Here is a 22,018-nt window from a genome sequence, read left to right on the forward strand (position 1 = left end):
CCTACAAAAACCACGCAAAGGGGGCAAAAAGACCCTCCGTACCAAACTAACGGCACGGAGGTACACCCTCTGCGTCCCAGAGCTTCCAGCAAGCAGAAAAAAACAAATTGACAAGCTGGACAGAAAAAAACAGCAAACAAATAGCAAAGAGGAACTTAGCTATGCAGAGCAGCAGGCCACAGGAACGATCCAGGAGGAAACAGGTCCAATACTAGAACATTGACTGGAAGCCAGGGTCAAAGCACTAGGTGGAGTTAAATAAAGCAGCACCTAACGACTTCACCACTTCAACTGAGGAAGGAAACTCAGAAGCCGCAGTACCACTTTCCTCCACCAACGGAAGCTCACAGAGAGAACCAGCCGAAGTACCACTTGTGACCACAGGAGGGAGCTCTGCCACAGAATTCACAACAGAGCCCTGTGCAAGCGAACATATTGAAATAGAAGGAGTATCATACCACTGCAAATCTACCGAGATCCGGCCGTCCCTCTAAACTTTCATCTCAAACAAGGAGAAGACTGATCAGAGATGCAGCCAAAAGGCCCATGATCACTCTGGATGAACTGCAGAGATCTACAGCTGAGGTGGGACAGTGCTGTGAATTCTGTGGCTGAATTCACTCCTGTGGTCACAAGTGGTACTGCAGCTTCTGAGCTTCCTCTCTCAGGTGTTCTGGTGAGCTCGTTCGCTGCTTTGTTATTTAACTCCACCTGATTCTGTCTTCCTTGCTCCTTGTCAATGTTCCAGTGTTGGATCTGAGCTTCTGGATCTTTCCTGTGGCCTGCTGCTCTGCTTAGATAAGTGCTTTTTGCTTTTGTTGCTACTTTTTCTGTCCAGCTTGTCATTTCGTTTTGCTGGAAGCTCTGAGACGCAAAGGGTGTACCGCCGTGCCGTTAGTTCGGCACGGTGGGTCTTTTTGCCCCCTTTGCATGGTTTTTTGCTTTAGGGTTTTTTGTAGACTGCAAAGTTCTCTTTGCTATCCTTGCTCTATCTAGAATATCGGGCCTCACTTTGCTGAATCTATTTCATCCCTACGTTTGTCTTTTCATCTTGCTAACAGTCATTATATGTGGGGGGCTGCCTTTTCCTTTGGGGTATTTCTCTGAGGCAAGTCAGGCTTGTTTTTCTATCTTCAGGCTAGTCAGCTCCTCAGGCTGTGCCGAGTTGCATAGGTAGTGTCAGGCGCAATCCACAGCTGCCTTTAGTTGTGTTTAGGTTAGGTTCAGGTATTGCGGTCTACAGAGATTCCACGTCTCAGAGCTCGTTCTATTGTTTTTGGGTTATTGTCAGATCACTGTATGTGCTCTGATTGCTGGCACACTGTGTCACTGGATTGCCTACATAACAGTACAAGGAGCCAACCTAATGATTCTCAATAGAGGGAAAAAAGAAGTTCTGACATCATTTTTTTTTCTCAGCTCTGTGTTCAGTCTTTTTTTTCCCCTAGACATTTGGGTGTTTCAGGACACAGGTGTGGACATGGATATTCAGGGTCTGTGCTCTTCAATGGATAATCTCGTTACACATGTACAAAGGATTCAAGATACTATTGATCAGAAATCTATGTTAGAACCAAGAATTCCTATTCCTGATTTGTTTTTTGGTGATAGAACTAAGTTTCTTAATTTCAAAAATAATTGTAAGCTATTTCTGGCCTTGAAACCTCATTCTTCTGGTAATCCTATTCAACAGGTTTTGATTATTATTTCTTTTTTGCGTGGCGACCCTCAGGACTGGGCATTTTCTCTTGCGCCAGGAGACCCTGCGTTGAGTAATGTCAATGCGTTTTTCCTGGCGCTCGGATTACTTTACGATGAGCCTAATTCAGTGGATCAGGCTGAGAAAAATTTGCTGGCTTTGTGCCAGGGTCAGGATGATATAGAAGTATATTGTCAGAAATTTAGGAAGTGGTCAGTACTCACTCTGTGGAATGAATCTGCGCTGGCAGCTTTGTTCAGAAAGGGTCTCTCTGAGGCTCTTAAGGATGTCATGGTGGGTTTTCCTATGCCTGCTGGTTTGAATGAGTCTATGTCTTTGGCCATTCAGATCGGTCGACGCTTGCGCGAGCGTAAATCTGTGCACCATTTGGCGGTATTGTCTAAGATTAAACCTGAGCCTATGCAGTGCGATAGGACTATGACCAGAGTTGAACGGCAAGAACACAGACGTCTGAATGGTCTGTGTTTCTACTGTGGTGATTCCACTCATGCTATTTCTGATTGTCCTAAGCGCACTAAGCGGTTCGATAGGTCTGCCGTCATTGGTACTGTACAATCCAAATTCCTTCTGTCCATTACCTTGATATGCTCTTTGTCATCGTATTCTGTCATGGCGTTTGTGGATTCAGGCGCTGCCCTGAATCTGATGGATTTGGATTATGCTAAACGTTGTGGGTTTTTCTTGGAGCCTTTGCGGTGTCCTATTCCGTTGAGAGGAATTGATGCTACACCTTTGGCCAAGAATAAACCTCAGTACTGGACCCAGCTGACCATGTGCATGGCTCCTGCACATCAGGAAGTTATTCGCTTTCTGGTGCTACATAATCTGCATGATGTGGTCATGTTGGGGTTGCCATGGCTGCAAACCCATAATCCAGTATTGGATTGGAACTCTATGTCGGTATCCAGCTGGGGTTGTCAGGGGGTACATGGTGATGTTCCATTTTTGTCTATTTCGTCATCCACTCCTTCTGAGGTCCCAGAGTTCTTGTCTGATTATCAGGATGTATTTGAAGAGCCCAAGTCCGATGCCCTACCTCCGCATAGGGATTGTGATTGTGCTATCAATTTGATTCCTGGTAGTAAATTCCCTAAAGGTCGATTATTTAATTTATCCATGCCTGAACACGTTGCTATGCGCAGTTATGTGAAGGAATCCCTGGAGAAGGGACATATTCGCCCATCGTCATCACCACTGGGAGCAGGGTTCTTTTTTGTAGCCAAGAAGGATGGTTCGCTGAGACCGTGTATTGATTACCGCCTTCTTAATAAGATCACCGTGAAATTTCAGTATCCCTTGCCATTGTTATCTGACTTGTTTGCTCGGATTAAGGGGGCTAGTTGGTTCACTAAGATAGATCTTCGTGGTGCGTATAATCTGGTGAGAATCAGGCAAGGAGATGAATGGAAAACTGCATTTAATACGCCCGAGGGTCATTTTGAGTATCTAGTGATGCCGTTCGGACTTGCCAATGCTCCATCTGTGTTTCAGTCTTTTATGCATGACATCTTCCGTGAGTATCTGGATAAATTCCTGATTGTTTACTTGGATGACATTTTGATCTTCTCTAATGATTGGGACTCTCATGTGAAGCAGGTCAGAATGGTTTTCCAGGTCCTGCGTGCTAATTCTTTGTTTGTGAAGGGATCAAAGTGTCTCTTCGGTGTGCAGAAAGTTTCATTTTTGGGGTTCATCTTTTCCCCTTCTACTATCGAGATGGATCCGGTTGAGGTCCAAGCCATCCAGGATTGGACTCAGCCGACATCTCTGAAAAGTCTGCAAAAATTCCTGGGCTTTGCTAATTTTTATCGTCGCTTCCTCTGTAATTTTTCTAGCATTGCCAAACCATTGACCGATTTGACCAAGAAGGGTGCTGATTTGGTTAATTGGTCTTCTGCTGCTGTGGAAGCTTTTCAGGAGTTGAAGCATCGTTTTTGTTCTGCCCCTGTGTTGTGTCAACCAGATGTTTCTCTTCCGTTCCAGGTCGAGGTTGATGCTTCTGAGATTGGAGCAGGGGCGGTTTTGTCACAGAGAGGTTCTGGTTGCTCAGTACTGAAACCATGTGCTTTCTTTTCCAGGAAGTTTTCGGCTGCTGAGCGTAATTATGATGTGGGCAACCGAGAGTTGCTGGCCATGAAGTGGGCATTCGAGGAATGGCGTCATTGGCTTGAAGGAGCTAAGCATCGCGTGGTGGTATTGACTGATCATAAGAACCTTACTTATCTCGAGTCTGCCAAGCGCTTGAATCCTAGACAGGCCCGTTGGTCGTTATTTTTTGCCCGCTTCGATTTTGTGATTTCGTACCTTCCGGGCTCTAAAAATGTGAAGGCGGATGCTCTGTCTAGGAGTTTTGTGCCCGACTCTCCGGGTTCATCTGAGCCGGCGAGTATCCTCAAGGAAGGAGTCATTGTGTCTGCCATCTCCCCTGATTTGCGGCGAGTGCTGCAAAAATTTCAGGCGAATAAACCTGATCGTTGTCCGGCGGAGAAACTGTTCGTCCCTGATAGGTGGACTAGTAAAGTTATCTCTGAACTTCATTGTTCGGTGTTGGCTGGTCATCCTGGAATCTTTGGTACCAGAGAGTTAGTGGCTAGATCCTTCTGGTGGCCATCTCTGTCACGGGATGTACGTACTTTTGTGCAGTCCTGTGGGATTTGTGCTAGGGCTAAGCCCTGCTGTTCACGTGCCAGTGGGTTGCTTTTGCCCTTGCCGGTCCCAAAGAGGCCTTGGACACATATTTCGATGGATTTCATTTCTGACCTTCCCGTTTCTCAAAAGATGTCAGTCATTTGGGTGGTCTGTGATCGCTTTTCTAAAATGGTCCATCTGGTGCCCTTGGTTAAATTGCCTTCCTCCTCTGATTTGGTGCCTCTGTTCTTCCAGCATGTGGTTCGTTTGCATGGCATTCCTGAGAATATTGTTTCTGACAGAGGCTCCCAGTTTGTTTCAAGGTTTTGGCGAGCCTTTTGTGGTAGGATGGGCATTGACCTATCTTTTTCCTCGGCTTTCCATCCTCAGACTAATGGCCAGACCGAACGAACCAATCATACCTTGGAAACATATCTGAGATGTTTTGTTTCTGCAGACCAGGATGATTGGGTGTCCTTTTTGCCGTTGGCTGAGTTCGCCCTTAATAATCGGGCCAGCTCGGCTACCTTGGTCTCTCCATTTTTCTGCAATTCTGGGTTCCATCCTCGTTTCTCTTCAGGACAGGTTGAGTCTTCGGACTGTCCTGGTGTGGATTCTGTGGTGGACAGGTTGCAGCAGATCTGGACTCAGGTAGTGGACAATTTGACCTTGTCCCAGGAGAAGGCTCAACTTTTCGCTAATCGCAGACGCCGTGTGGGTCCCCAACTTCGTGTTGGGGATCTGGTTTGGTTATCTTCTCGTCATATTCCTATGAAGGTTTCCTCTCCTAAATTTAAACCTCGTTTTATTGGTCCGTATAGGATTTCTGAGATTCTCAATCCTGTGTCTTTTCATCTGACCCTCCCAGACTCCTTTTCCATACATAATGTATTCCATAGGTCGTTGTTGTGGAGATACGTGGCACCTATGGTTCCATCTGTTGAGCCTCCTGCCCCGGTTTTGGTGGAGGGGGAATTGGAGTATATTGTGGAGAAAATTTTGGATTCTCGTGTTTCTAGACGGAAACTCCAGTATCTGGTTAAATGGAAGGGTTATGCTCAGGAAGATAATTCCTGGGTTTTTGCCTCTGATGTCCATGCTCCAGATCTTGTTCGTGCCTTTCATGTGGCTCATCCTGATCGGCCTGGGGGCTCTGGTGAGGGTTCGGTGACCCCTCCTCAAGGGGGGGGGGGGGTACTGTTGTGAATTCTGTGGCTGAATTCACTCCTGTGGTCACAAGTGGTACTGCAGATTCTGAGCTTCCTCTCTCAGGTGTTCTGGTGAGCTCGTTGGCTGCTTTGTTATTTAACTCCACCTGATTCTGTCTTCCTTGCTCCTTATCAATGTTCCAGTGTTGGATCTGAGCTTCTGGATCTTTCCTGTGGCCTGCTGCTCTGCTTAGATAAGTGCTTTTTGCTTTTGTTGCTACTTTTTCTGTCCAGCTTGTCATTTCGTTTTGCTGGAAGCTCTGAGATGCAAAGGGTGTACCGCCGTGCCGTTAGTTCGGCACGGTGGGTCTTTTTGCCCCCTTTGCGTGGTTTTTTGCTTCAGGGTTTTTTGTAGACTGCAAAGTTCTCTTTGCTATCCTCGCTCTATCTAGAATATCGGGCCTCACTTTGCTGAATCTATTTCATCCCTACGTTTGTCTTTTCATCTTGCTAACAGTCATTATATGTGGGGGGCTGCCTTTTCCTTTGGGGTATTTCTCTGAGGCAAGTCAGGCTTGTTTTTCTATCTTCAGGCTAGTCAGCTCCTCAGGCTGTGCCGAGTTGCATAGGTAGTGTCAGGCGCAATCCACAGCTGCCTTTAGTTGTGTTTAGGTTAGGTTCAGGTATTGCGGTCTACAGGGATTCCACGTCTCAGAGCTCGTTCTATTGTTTTTGGGTTATTGTCAGATCACTGTATGTGCTCTGATTGCTGGCACACTGTGTCACTGGATTGCCTACATAACAGGACAGTCTGTCCATAGGACAACAATCAGTTGTACACTGCACAAATCTGGCCTTTATAGAAGAGTGGCAAGAAGAAAGCCATTTCTCAAAGATATCCATAAAAAGTGTTGTTTAAAGTTTGCAACAAGCCACCTGGGAGATACATCAAACATGTGGAAGAAGATGCTCTGTTCAGATGAAACCAAAATCAAACTTTTTGGCAACAATGCCAAAAGATATGTTTGGCATAAAGGCAACACAGCTCATCACCCTGAACACACCATCCCCACTGTCAAACATGGTGGTGGCAGTATCATGGTTTGGACCTGCTTTTCTTCAGCAGGGAAAGGGAAGATGGTTAAAATTCATGGGAAGATGGATGGAGCCAAATACACGACCATTCTTGAAGAAAACCTGTTTGAGTGTGCAAAAGACCTGAGACTGGGATGGAGATTTGTCTTCCAGCAAGACAATGATCCCAAACATAAAGCAAAATCTACAATAGAATGGTTCACAAACAAACGTATCCATGTGTTAGAATGGCCAAGTCAAAGTCCAGACCTCAAACCAATCGAGAATCTGTGGAAAGAGCAGAAAAATGCTATTCACAAACGATCTCCATCAAACCTCACTGAGCTCAAGCTTTTTGCCAAGGAAGAATGGGCAAGAATTTCAGTCTCTCGATGTACAAAACTGATAGAGACATACCTCAAGCGACTTGCAGTTGTAATCTTAGCAAAAGGTGGAGCAACAAAGTATTAAGTTAAGGGGGCCGAATAATATTGCACGCCCCACTTTTCAGTTTTTGAATTTCCACAAAAATGTAAAATAACCAATACATTTCGTTCATCTTCACAATTGTGTTCCACTTGTTGTTGATTCTTCACCAAAAATTTACATTTGGTATCTTTATGTTTGACACATGATATGTGTGAAAAGGTTGAAAAGTTTCAGGGAGCCGAATACGTTTGCAAGGCACTGTATATACATCACACAGGACACATAGAGGCTGCTGTACATACAACAAACAGGAGACACCAAACTGCTGTATAAACATCACACAGGAGAAACCGAGACTGCTGTATATACTGAATATCACACAGGGTTGGGGCATACACAGCACTGGAGATGCTGGGTTGGGGCATACATGTTACTGGAGACATTGGACAGGAGCATACACATCACTGAAGACTCTGGGATGGGGCATATACATCAATAATGATGTTGAATTGGGGTGTACACATCTCTAAAGCTGATGGGCTGTGGCATACACATAACTGGAGATGTTATGCTGAGGCATTGATATCAGTGGAGACACTGGGTTGGGGCATACATATCACTGGAGACATGTAGCTTCCGAATATACATCACTGGAGATGCAGGGCTGGGGCATACATATCACAGTAGATGTTGCTGCTGTCTTCTTATGTAAGATGGGAGCGCATTGCTCAGTAACTCCATCCACAGAGTACATCCTGACCAACTTAATCTTCCATTGCATGCGCTGCAGCATCCAGGAGAGAAAGCTGAGTGGTCTCTCAGAGTAATAAGAAAGTTAAGGGCTGGCAGTTGTCAAAATGCAGTTGCCGGCCTGAGTACTTTGGTCCCCGGGAATTTGCCTGGGGCATGGAGAAAGAGTCATCATTGGCCATTTACAGGCCGGGGGTTCCCTATCCCTGGTGTAAATGCTGCAGTCAACTATTAGTAGTATCAATGGTCTCTGATCGCAGCATTTACACTCAAGGACTGATGGTATGACACCGTTACCCCACACAGTTTATGGGGGGCTAGTGTGCAAATGTAGAACACATGTTGCTAAGAAAGAGAGGGAGTAAATATTTTTTCTTTGCTGTGTTGTCAGATTGTTAAATTACCATGGACGCTAAATATAAAGCTATATTGTCTGATTTTGGGTTAGAATTATGTAATTTTACTCTAAATCACAGTCTGCATTTATGTGGACATATTTACTTGGGAAATGTACAGTAATATGGATGGTAATTCAGATCTACTTAAGGTGTTCATGACAAGCATGAACAACCCAAGACTAGAAGACGTTACTATAGTCATGTAGCTATAGAGGCAGAGGAGCTGCGGCCATCAGGCCTATATGTCAAACACTGATATGGCTTCTCATGCGCAATAATGGGTCTTGCATAGATTGCTTCTGCTAAGCACTCTCAAGATCTGAAATCTTTACTGAATCTTGACATTTATACAGTCAGTAACACAAATATATCCGTATTTATGGCTGTCTTTCTGAATATAAAGGAATGGCAGAAAAATGATATTTGGCATCAATTATCTCTGCCTCTTTGGATGCATAAAAGAAGTGAGCTATTTTGTCAGATAATGAAAGGAAATTGTAGATGAGATTTAGTGTTCAGTAAACAGCAGACTGCTGTCACAGATCACTGCTCCACTTGTACTTTCTGCAGAGTTCATTGGCCCCACGGATTTTAAAAAAACGCTATTTTCTCTTCAGTTGTCAGTGCCGTCAGGATTCACTGAGCACAGCTGCATGCGTCGTCTTAACAATGCAGGAAAAGGTAGAGAGAAAACAGACAGCCAGATTCAGGGATAAAGGATTGCATCACAACACTGCTAAATGTTGGCGGTGACCCTGGAAGAGAAAACATGATCACTGATGTACTACATTAAAAGGAATGTGCCATCTCCCACATTTTTTCAATAATTGAAAAAATGTAAAGTATTAATGCTTTAATAAAAAAAACAACAACTGTTTTTAATGGTATAAAGTATGAAAAATAGTTTTAAAAAGTTTGATATTTTCCACTTTTAATCACTAGGGGGAGCAGTTGCTGAAATTTTTCATGAAAACCTACAACTTCCAACCTATAAAAACCTACAACTAGCTCACATTACGACTGTAGTAAATGTGGGCGGGATCTGCTCACGTGTGTGTGATGTCACTCCTCCCCTCCCCTTCTGGGTGTTTGCAAAAGGATAAGAGAGGATGAAGTTTAGAATCACAGTGCAGAGCCATTTTGTTGGTGACTGCAAAAGTAATAGCAAAATGAGGACAATGTCATCGAAGATGGCAGATAAAAATGGAGCTGGCACGTTTAGGTGGATGGTGCTGAGGAAATGAAGAGCCTTGGGATTCCAAAATGGTTTTTATTTCTACCAACGCGTTTCTGCACCGGACTGCCTTTCGCAAGGTGTAAAAACCAAGTGACAGCTGAAAGCACCAATTCTGTTAGTTGGCGCTGCTTGCTGTATCATGTACTGGGGTTGGATGCGCAGACTGTATCATGCATTAGGATTAGATACATGGACTGTATCACATGCTGGGATTAGATACAGGGCTCAGTGTAGTCTATCACATATGATGGGATTAGATAAAGGGCTCAATGAAATGTATCACACAGGATTGGATTAGATATCCAAATTGTATCACCCAAAAGGATATGTGGAGTTTATCACATGACAGGATTAGATACAGTGCTTAGTGTATCACACAGGGTGGATTAGATACATGTCACTATGTGCTGTATTACACATGACGGGTATTAGATATGCTACCTAACAAAACTTGTCACTCATTTAATATGCAGTCCAGCAATAAAGGTTCTCAAATGTTTCGGCCTAAATTAGACCTTCCTCAGAGTGCCTACTGTCCAACTGAAAGGATATCAGATTGCGTTATTACCCTGGGTCAGCAAGGAAGCATTGAACGCGGTGTCCACTGCCGGTTCAAACACACCATTTGAATGTTTTTGGGTCTCCTGCTTTTTAACGATTTCTTGCTATGTTTTTGCATTGTATTTCAATAAAGTATCCTTTTTGAACAGTTCCTGGTGCGCCCTCTCTTTTCTCTATATGTTCTTCATTCTGCCATGTCAGTGTAAAGCCTCCTTCAGATGTTTGTAATGCAGGGTCGTTTGAATGAGGAGTTACAGTGACATAGCAGAGCTGAGTCAATGTTCAGAGCACAGCAGCATGATGATTATTCTACTGTGCAGACAGCGGCAGTATACGTAGGTCGACAGCCTGACATTGCACTACTAATCCCTGGCTACTGAGATGTTCTCATCACTGGAAGAAGTCTGTGCCATATGCAGTGCTCTGTCAGAACAGCTCAGTAGCCTGACAATAGTACAAGGTCAGGGTGCTGGTCATCGTTCTGATACTCACCGTTCACTGCATCACGGCACCTTCACTCCCTGCATCCCAACACCTTCACTCCCGGCATCCCAGCATCTCCTGCCACTGCATGCACTGAACACTGAGAACGGAGACAGGGGGAAGTTGTAGATCACAGCGCAGTGCAGCTGTGAGCTGCAAAACAATTGGCGCCTGACAACCCCCACAACTGTGACTTGGAAAGGCCAGAGGGTATGTACAGGCCACCGCTGGAGGCAGCCACAGTGTTGGAGATGTGGTCAGAAACTGAACTCAGTCTTCTATGCCCAGGGGCTGCAGTATCTGCATTGTGAAAGTGTCAATCTCAGACATTTACACACCAGCAAATGAAAATGGCAGCCCCCAGTGGTTGATGAAAAAATTAATAAATAAAAAAAACTTTTAAAACATAACATTTTATTTTGCATTACAAATATTTGATTATTTAATCAATAATTATTAAAACAAAAATAAAAATCACGGCTCATTCACCTTCAAGTTATGAGATAGTAATAATGTACAAAACATTACAATGCACTTCAGTTAAGCCTATGTTGCAGCAGGTATATTATTTCTGTGGTTTTTGTAATTTTGTAATAGTAATTAGTAAGAGGAATAGTATATTCTGGAAACCACTAGTTGCAGTGCATTCCACAATCAATTCAGAAGAAATGTCTTTTGATGCTACAATAAACTGCAATACACTGTATAGTATTTATAAGGCATGAATGTTGGTCTATGTAATCCAATTTTACTATATCGAGGAATTTGTTAACAGTATGATCAGTATCATTTTTAGCTAATGTAAAAAAAAATCTACAAATTGTAGGAGCCAACTAGATGCTTTACATCGCGTTCATTTTTTTCAACAATAGAATACTATTGTGTTTACAATATTTTACGATATCCGTAGGATAGTATTTTCATTCTAAAAAAATTACCTATTGAACAGTTTTTCCACAAAAACAGATTTATAGAATAGAAGATAACTTGCTGATCATTGGGTGTTTAAATGTTAAAATCCCCCCCCTCCAACATTTCAGAGAATGGGGATTGGCAGCCCTGTCATCTATGGAGTGGCAAGGGGCATTGTCGACTGGTTCATTGTCTATGGAACTGATGGAAACAAAGTACAGCACTCTATTGTAACTGGCACACCCATAGACAATGAATAGGGTGGATGCTGAGCATGCACACTCCACTACATTTATGACAGGGCTGCAGATGCCTGTTCTCAAGGTTCCAGATCAGTGTTATTGGGATCACTGAGGCCGCCCATCAATCAGCAAGGTTATCCTCATCCACAGGGAAAAGCCTTCTAATATTTACCTACATGGTACGTTATGGTTTTCTGTCAATGAAGCTTCATTGTATATTTTCGCACATTATAATCTTACCTTCAGGGTCTGCGTTTAGTGTTTGTGAATTGAAGGGGTTAAAGCTGTAAGCCATATCTATATACCGACCAGCTGACAACAATGCATGGCTAAGAAGACTGTCAGAGCTTTCTTTCATTTCTGACGAGTCATGTGACAGAAGGAGAATGTAAGTAAAAAGTTCAAACATTTATGTAGTATCTTCGTAATATTGAAAACACCATTACATTTGTATTTCGGTAAATGAATAAAAGCAAAAAAGAGAATATAAAACAAAGCAACAATTAGATGTAAACCAATATTCACGGTTTGAATATACTGTAAACAAGCCCTATCCATGGTGCTGAATGTCATTCATTTTAACATTATGGGCTCAACTCATCCGTTGCAATTTCTTGAATCATTTTTTTTGTCTTGATGTATTCACTGACTTTTTTGTGTGCCAAATCCTTCAAAATATCTCATGGTTCATGACTTTGGTGCAAAAGCAAAAATGCTCTTTATTTTTGTGAGTTTTTGTGCCTTTTCAGCACCAAAAAATTGAATATTTTTTAAAAAGTCACACGTGTCTAAAAATACAGCAAACTGAAAACTCATTGACAAAACATTACTTAGAGGAGTGACATGTGATAAAAACGGGATATTTGGTGAAAAGTTGCATCTCATTAATTTGTCTAAGACATCTAGATAAGCAAGGTTCTGGAGGAAAAATTTTATTCTAAAAAGAAAACAACTCAAAAAGTGGCGTAAAGATCGCTTAAAAAGAGCAAGTTACTCCAGAAAGTGGAGACACAGCCATGAAGACTCAGGGGCCATTAGTGACCTTATGAGGGCTCATTTTCATGCAGAGACACATCAATAGCCTTATATAAAAATGCCTATTCACATTAATAAAAGTGCACTGAAGGATAACTGCTGTTCAATATATAATTCCTCAAACAACTGCATTATGCATTTTGATGGTACCAAGTCTTTTGGCTATGGGAGTAGCAGTGAAAGTTACCCATTAAATTTGCATTATTTGGCAGCATTATCTTTGTCTTGAGAGTATCATAAATATTGGAAAAGTAATGTTATTAATGGCCATCACAATAGCTACTCTGAAGCAGATTGTTAACACGTTGATAACGTTGTTACTTTGATTTTGCACTGCAATACCTATATGTAATCTTCAGCAATTACTAAAATGTTATTGTTTCTATTGCTCAATTTCAGTGGACCCTAGCCTAGCAAGTTATAGTTAATACTAAATGGTGGCCCGATTCTAACGCATCGGGTATTCTAGAATATGTATGTAGTTTATTTATGAAGTTTTCAGAATAATGCAATTTATACACAGGATTTGGCCGGCCGGGCGCGACCAATTAGCGAAGCGTGGTTCAAATCCCGCACCAATTCGTGGCCAGACTGCGTCTGTCGCTGATTGGTCATGCCAGGTTGCAAACAATCAGTGAAGCAAGGGCCTTCTCCAGGTTTTTGAGGGCCCCGGGTGAAAGACTCTCAGTGGGCCCCCCTCTTTAACACATACCATGATTCATGATGCACAGATACAGCAGAGAAATATAGCACAGCCAAGTAGCATACAGCCCACGTAGTATATAACACAGCCCACGTAGTATATAGCACAGCCCACGTAGTATATTGCCCAGCCACGTAGTATATAGCACAGCCCCCCTATAATATAGCACAGACACGTAGTATATTGCCCAGCAACATAATATATTGCACAGCCACGTAGTATATAGCACAGAGACGTAATATATAACACAGACCACGTAGTATAGAGCACAGTGATGTAGTATATTGCCCAGCCACATAATATATACCACAGCCACGTAGTATATAGCACAGAGACGTAGTATATAACACAGCCCATGCAGTATATAACACAGCCCACGTAGTATATTGCCCAGCCACGTAATATATTGCACAGCCACGTAATATATTGCACAGCCACGTAGTATATAGCACAGCCACGTAGTATATAACACAGCACATGCAGTAAATAACACAGGCCACGTAGTATAGAGCACAGCGATGTAGTATATTGACCAGCCACGTAATATATACCACAGCCTGTAGTATATGGCACAGAGAGGTAGTATATAACACAGCCCATGCAGTATCTAACACAGCCCATGTAGTATATAGCAATGTGGGCACCATATCCCTGTAAAAAAAAAGAATTAAAATAAAAAATAGTTATATACTCACCTTCCCTCGGCCCCTGGATCCAGCCCAGGCATTTACCGACGCTCCGGTCCCAAGAATGCATTGCAGTCTAACGAGATAATGATGTAGTGGTCTCGCGAGACCGCTACGTCATCATCTCACGAGACCGCAATGCATGGACCGGAGCATCGCGAGGAGCAGCGGGAAAAGCGACAGAAGGTGAGAATATAATGATTTTTTATTTTGTTTATTATTTTTAACATTAGAACTTTTTACTATTGATGCTGCATAGGCAGCATCAATAGTAAAAAGTTGATCACAGAGGGTTAATAGCAGTGTTACCGGACTGTGTTACACCGCAGCATAACATGATGCAACGCAGCCATTAACCCTGTGTGAGCTATGACTGGAGGAGGCACTGACAGAGAGTAGGAAGAGGCGAATTCGTGGCGAGACTGTGCCCATCTCTGATTGGTCACGGCCGGCAGCGACCAATCAGTGACGCGGGATTTCCGTGACAGACAGACAAACAAACGGAAGTACCCCTTAGACGATTATATATATAGATTAAAGCTGTAATTTTTTATATAAATGCAAATAACTGTTGTTTAAGACTTTGCAACTGATTTGTCTGCAGAGTAGAACAAAGCTTTGATTAATTACTTAAAATGTCATAAGTATCATAATAAGTCATTGACATACTGTATGTAGTGAAAGGGGTATTCCCATCTCCAAGATCCTATCCCAATTTATAGTAGATGTAATAATAATATTAGCAAATACTTCCAATTAAAAATGTAGTATAGTTCTTCAGATTCGCCATGTTGCTTACCCCATGTGAAGGGCATTGCAGTAGATTAGGTGTCCATGGTTACAACCACTCAAATAGTGACAGTTAGTTATTAGCGGTCATAACCATGGATACCTAAGCTACTGCAATGCCCTGGACATGGGGTAAGCGACATAGAGAATCAGAAGAGCTATGCTAAATTTCTAATTAGAGGTATTTGTTAATATTATTATTATTATTACTACACCTACCACATACTGGGATAGAATTTTGGAAATGAGAATACGTGCTTAAGTAGTGGAGTCCATGGCATGCCCCATAAGTAATTATGTGTTGGATACTTTTAGCACGTTTCTCAAAAGTTTTGAAAAGTTTCTATAGGTGATTGAAAGTATAGTACAAGATGAATAAAAAATGGTCTAACGTGTCTAGTAAGTTGTGCCAACTTCATCCTTCTACGTGAACCATTTTGAAAAGATTGGTGCAGTTTGTACCATTATTATTACCTCCATACATAGTGTATTTTACAGAAATGATGTAATTCTTCCCAGTGGGTCCAACAAAATAAAACTTTCTAACAGTAAAGGTACCTTCACACTGAGCGACTTTAGAACGATAACGATAGCGATCCGTGACGTTGCAGCGTCCTGGATAGCGATATCGTTGTGTTTGACACGCAGCAGCGATCAGGATCCTGCTGTGAGATCGCTGGTCGGAGCTAGAAGGCCAGGACTTCATTTCATCGCTAGATCACCCGCTGACATCGCTAAATCAGCATGTGTGATGCTGAGTCAGCGATGTCTTCACTTGTAACCAGGGTAAACATCGGGTTACTAAGCGCAGGGCCGCGCTTAGTAACTCGATGTTTACCCTGGTTACCATTGTAAATGTAAAAAAAAAAAAAACACTACATACTTACATTCCGGTGTCTGTCGCGTCCCCTCGCCGTCAGCTTCCCGCACTGTGTCAGCGCCGGCTGGCCGTAAAGCAGAGCACAGCGGTGACATCACCGCTCTGCTTTACGGCTGGCGCTTACACAGTGCAGGGAAGGTGACGGCGAGGGACGCGACAGACACCGGAATGTAAGTATGTAGTGTTTGTTTTTTTTTACATTTACAATGGTAACCAGGGTAAACATTGGGTTACTAAGCGCGGCCCTGCGCTTAGTAACCCAATGTTTACCCTGGTTACCAGGGGACTTCGGCATCGTTGGTCGCTGTAGAGCTGTCTGCGTGACAGCTCTCCAGCGACCACACAACGATGAAACAGCGACGCTGCAGCGATCGGCATCGTTGCCTATATCACTGCAGCGTCGCTTAATGTGACGGTACCTTAAGACTGATCACTTTATCAATAGAAACCATCAAAGTTAGATTTGCATATTTTGAGAATTACTATGGTCAATATTGTTATAAAGTTTTTTCATCCAGCTCTCCCTGACTCTTACTAGTCAGATGGTGATATAGGAGAATGTAACACTGATTTTTTTTTCAATGCAGAATTGTCATTCATGACTCCAGGAAACATACAAACTCCCAAGTAGTCTAATTGTCCAACTCTTAATTGCTGCTTAGAAAAAAAGTTAATAAAGGTAAAATCTCTGTGTGCAGCATTCTCAAGTGCAGCTTTTAAGTGCACATCAGAAATACAGTTAGGGCCAGAAATATTTGGACAGTGACACAAGTTTTGTTATTTTAGCTGTTTACAAAAACATGTTCAGAAATACAATATATATATATAATATGGGCTGAAAGTGCACACTCCCAGCTGCAATATGATAGTTTCCACATCCAAATCGGAGAAAGGGTTTAGGAATCATAGCTCTGTAATGCATAGCGTCCTCTTTTTCAAGGGACCAAAAGTAATTGGACAATGGACTCTAAGGGCTGCAATTAACTCTGAAGGCGTCTCCCTCGTTAACCTGTAATCAATGAAGTAGTTAAAAGGTCAGGGGTGGATTCCAGGTGTGTGGTTTTGCATTTGGAAGCTGTTGCTGTGAGCAGACAACATGCGGTCAAAGGAACTCTCAATTGAGGTGAAGCAGAACATCCTGAGGCTGAAAAAAAAGAAAAAATCCATCAGAGAGATAGCAGACATGCTTGGAGTAGCAAAATCAACAGTTGGGTACATTCTGAGAAAAAAGGAATTGACTGGTGAGCTTGGGAACTCAAAAAGGCTTGGGCGTCCACGGATGACAACAGTGGTGGATGATCGCCGCATACTTAATTTGGTGAAGAAGAACCCGTTCACAACATCAACTGAAGTCCAGAACACTCTCAGTGAAGTAGGTGTATCTGTCTCTAAGTCAACAGTAAAGAGAAGACTCCATGACAGTAAATACAAAGGGTTCACATCTAGATGCAAACCATTCATCAATACCAAAAATAGACAGGCCAGAGTTAAATTTGCAGAAAAACACCTCAAGAAGCCAGCTCAGTTCTGGAAAAGTATTCTATGGACAGATGAGACAAAGATCAACCTGTACCAGAATGATGGGAAGAAAAAAGTTTGGAGAAGAAAGGGAACGGCACATGATCCAAGGCACACCACATCCTCTGTAAAACATGGTGGAGGCAACGTGATGGCATGGGCATGCATGGCTTTCAATGGCACTGGGTCACTTGTGTTTATTGATGACATAAGAGCAGACAAGAGTAGCCGGATGAATTCTGAAGTGTACCGGGATATACTTTCAGCCCAGATTCAGCCAAATGCTGCAAGGTTGATTGGACGGCGCTTCATAGTACAGATGGACAATGACCCCAAGCATACAGCCAAAGCTACCTAGGAGTTCATGAGTGCCAAAAAGTGGAACATTCTGCAATGGCCAAGTCAATCTCCAGATCTAAACCCAATTGAGCATGCATTTCACTTGCTCAAATCCAGACTTAAGACGGAAAGACCCACAAACAAGCAAGACCTGAAGGCTGCGGCTGTAAAGGCCTGGCAAAGCATTAAGAAGGAGGAAACCCAGCGTTTGGTGATGTCCATGGGTTCCAGACTTAAGGCAGTGATTGCCTCCAAAAGATTTGCAACAAAATATTGAAAATAAAAATATTTTGTTTGGGTTATGTTTATTTGTCCAATTACTTTTGACCTCCTAAAATGTGGAGTGTTTGTAAAGAAATGTGTACAATTCCTACACTTTCTATCAGATATTTTTGTTCAACCCTTCAAATTAAACGTTACAATCTGCACTTGAATTCTGTTGTAGAGGTTTCATTTCAAATCCAATGTGGTGGCATGCAGAGCCCAACTCGCGAAAATTGTGTCACTGTCCAAATATTTCTGGCCCTAACTGTACTTCAGAAATGACCAGGAAGTAAGAACCACCAATGTTTACTAGCTGTGGTTCCATTTTTATCTCCCACACTTTCTTTTCACCATGCTTATTTATGCCCTTACAGGTTTTTCTCCACTAATCCTTACTCTACTTAGCTATCTCCAAACCCCAGCACCCTCTAACCAAATTTATATCTCAACCTCCCTTTTACCTCCTCACCTAACACCATAGGCAGATTTGCCCCTTAACTTCAGATCGCTTATATTAAAACAGAAAAAAAGCCAGCTACTCTTGTTTTCTTTCCTCCTCTCCCTATTGTTACTTCTCCTCCCTGCTGGTGATATATCCCCTAATCCTGGACCTCCACAGCTGATACTCCACATTAATTCTCATTCCCATCACTCCCCACCTACTAGAAACCACCACAATGTCGGTAACATCAAACTCATTCCTTTGACCTCCACTCTGAAGCACCCCTTCTTTGGAGCACTCTGGAACGCTGGTTCCATCTGCAATAAGCTGCATGCCATTTACGACCTCTTCACCTCTCATAACCTATCCTTCCTGGGCCTCACTGAAACATGGTCAACACTCTCCGACACAGCCTATCCTGCTGCATTGTGTTTCGGTGGCCTTCGTTTCAACTACACTTTTTGCCCTGGCAATAGCCATGTGAAGGAGTGAGTCTTTTTCTTTTAAACAACTGCATCTTCAGCCCAATCCCACCTCTACCCTCCATCATCCTCTCTTCTTTTGAAGTGCATTCTGTCCGTATCTACTCTCTCTAACCTCCAAGTGGCCATCATGTACGGACCCTCGGGAATGGCTACTTCTCCACTTGACTTCTACACTTTCTCTCTACAGACATTCCTACCATCATCATGGATGACTTCAACATCGCCACTGACACCCACCAGCCTGCAGCCTACAACCTCCTATCCCTTGCTTCATCCTTGATGTCTTACTCATTGGGCATCCACATCCACCCTCACAGACGGACATACACTAGACCTTATCTTCTTCAGCCTCTGCTCTCTATCTAACCTCACAATCTCACCTCTCCCAATCTCACCACCAGCTTTCTTATCCCTGATCTCCTCACCTGCCCCCCATGCTATCCCTTGGCCTGACCTCTACGTCCAGCTATCGCCCCATATTGCTGCTCCCGTTTTCCTCTAAACTCCTCAAACAGCACATCTATGTTGAACTTTCCTCCCTTATCTCAATTAACTCACTATCTGACAACCTACAATCTGGCTTCCTTCCTGACCACTCCACATAAACCTCTCACCTAACTCCACAACCTGATCTGTCTATCACAATAAATTATATCATGCTCTCCTCTGTACTTCAAGTCCACTGCCTCGGAGGAATTCTTGACTCTGCCCTGGCCTTCAAACCACACTTCCCAGCTCTTGCCACCTCCTGCCACCTCCAACTCAAAAATATTTCCAGAATTCATCCTTTCCTCAACCTTAAATCCACTAAAATATTACTGCATGCCCTCATCTTCTCCCGTCTTGAGTACTGCAATATCCTCCTCTGTGGCCTCCCTGCTAACACTCTCGCACCTCTCCAGTCCATCCTGATCTCTGATGCACAACTAATTCACCTCTCACCTCACCTTTCCTCTGATACTCCCCTCTGTAAATGCCTTCATTATCTCCCAATACCACAACATATCCAGTTCAAAGTACTAACATTGATCTACAAAGCCATCCATAATCTGTCTCCTCCATATTTCTCCTAACTAATCTCCCATTACCTTCCAACATGTAATCTCTGGTCCACTCAAGACCTTCTTCTCTCCTCCACACTTATATATTCCTCACCCAATTGCCTCCAAGACTTCTCCTGAGCATCCACCACATTCTGGAATTCGGTGCCCCAATATGTCATATTATCTGCCAGTTTCTGAAGCTTACAGCCTGCAGTAACCCAGCTGCCTCCTGACCACCACCAGAGCTGCAACAACCCCCCTCAACCTACTGCCTCCTTCTCCATTATCTGGCAGACTGTAAGCTCCCAAGGGCAGGGTCCTCTCCCCTCTGTTCCGGTCTGTCATTGTTAGTTTGTCCACTGTAATTTATATTTGTATTTTGATGTAACCCCTTCTCATGTAAAGCACCATGGAATCAATGGTGCTCTAAAAATCTCTATATATAAAGTTGAGTGTATGTATGTGTGTGTATGTATGTATTGAGCCACGCCCACTCCACATAGCCATGTCTGCTCCACGTAGCAGGCACAGGCCACATCTAGCTTCGTCGTGCCTAGAATAGAGTTGCTCCTGTGAGGTTAGACATCAAGGGAAAGGGAGGAGCCTCATGGATAGAGATGTGAGGGGGAAAATGAGAGATGTCAGGGGGGAAAATTAGAGAAGGGAGGTGCTACTGCAGTATGAGGCTGTGTATAGAGAAGAGTGAAGCACTGCAGGTGGAGGCTGTGTATAAGGCCACATTCATACGTTCAGTATTTGGGCATTATTTTACCTCAGTATTTATAAGCTAAAACCATGAATGGGAGAAAAATACAGAAGTGGTGATGTGTTTCTAATAAACATTTCCTCTGATTATTTTACTCCAAGTTTTAGCTTACAAATACTGAGTTAAAATACTGACCAAATAACATGTGAACGAGGTCTAATATAGGTGAGATGACACACAGGTATATATTTTATACAGGAGGAGATGACATACAAGTATATACTACTGTATATACAGGAGGAGATGACATATTGGTATATACTATATACAGGAGGAGAGGACATACAGGCTCATACTATATACCTATATACAGGGGAGATTACATATTTTACGTCAGCATTTATAAGCGAAAACCACGAGTGGGAGAAAAATACTGAAGTGGTGACTTGTTTCTAATATACTTTTCCTCTGATTGTTTTACTTCAAATTTTAGCTTTCAAACACTGAGGTAAAAATACTGACCAAATAACGTGTGAACGAGGTCTATTACAGGAGGAGATGACATACAGGTACATACTATATACAGGAGCAGATGACACACAGGTATATACTATATACAGGAGGAGATGACATGCAGATATATACAGGAGGAGATGGCATACGGGTATATACTATATACAGGAGATGACATACAGGTATATACTGAGGAGAAAATGAGACTTGTGAGGTGAAAATGAGAGGTGTGAGCTGAAAATGAAGAGGTATGAGTGCAAAATGAGAGGAGTAAGGGGAAAATAGTGGAGTGATTGGAAAATGACAGATGTGAGGTCAAAATGACAGGTGTTAGGAGGCAAAATGAGAGGTGTGAGGGGAAAATGAGAGGAGTGAGGGGGAAAATGAGAGGTATGAGGGGGGAAATGAGTGGTGTGATGGGAAAATGAGAGAAGGGAGGTGCTATAGCTAACCACAGTTAGTTACTATGCCTGGGTAACGTCGGGCTCTTCAGCTTGTAAATAATAATAATATCTAATTATTGTAGTAATTCCTTTACTATGTTGTTACCATATGGTATCATCATTATGGTGATTATTGTTGCATAACCACTTTGTAAATGATAGGTCAGTCCTGGGCTAGTGCAAAGCTTGAGCTCTCATGATAACAACCCAGAAGTTCAGTCTTGACTTTTGCTATAAAGTATGGTCCTTTCGCACGGCATTAGGGACATTTTCGTGCAGAGACTTCTGATCATGCGCAGTGCGCCTTTTTGAAACCTCTCTGAAGACGGTACACATACAATACACCTGGCTTCAGAGGATCAATGATGAGCATGGAAGAAGCCGTGCGCAAGGTAAGTATGGCACTTGTGATGTTGCCGGCGCTTGTAAGTTAAGTTATCATGCCCACAGGGGGCCATCTAGTCTGAGGACCCTAACGCCCATTTGACTACTCAAAGCCCTCATTTACATATCATAAACAGACTTTACAAATACTGTTTATAAAGATCTGCTTATGTAGATAATATTGAACACATGGACTGTTAAGCAGT

At 42.8% G+C, this 22,018-nt stretch overlaps 1 protein-coding gene across 1 annotated transcript in view; it reads right to left on the reverse strand.

The window, feature by feature from the left end:
* KCNMB2 (potassium calcium-activated channel subfamily M regulatory beta subunit 2) overlaps positions 1 to 22,018 on the reverse strand; it is a 611,704-nt gene that overhangs the window by 88,780 nt on the left and 500,906 nt on the right. The gene's annotated exons all lie outside the window — the stretch shown is intronic.

The sequence above is a fragment of the Ranitomeya imitator genome, chromosome 5, assembly GCF_032444005.1.
Source record: "Ranitomeya imitator isolate aRanImi1 chromosome 5, aRanImi1.pri, whole genome shotgun sequence".
Lineage (NCBI taxonomy): Eukaryota > Metazoa > Chordata > Amphibia > Anura > Dendrobatidae > Ranitomeya > Ranitomeya imitator.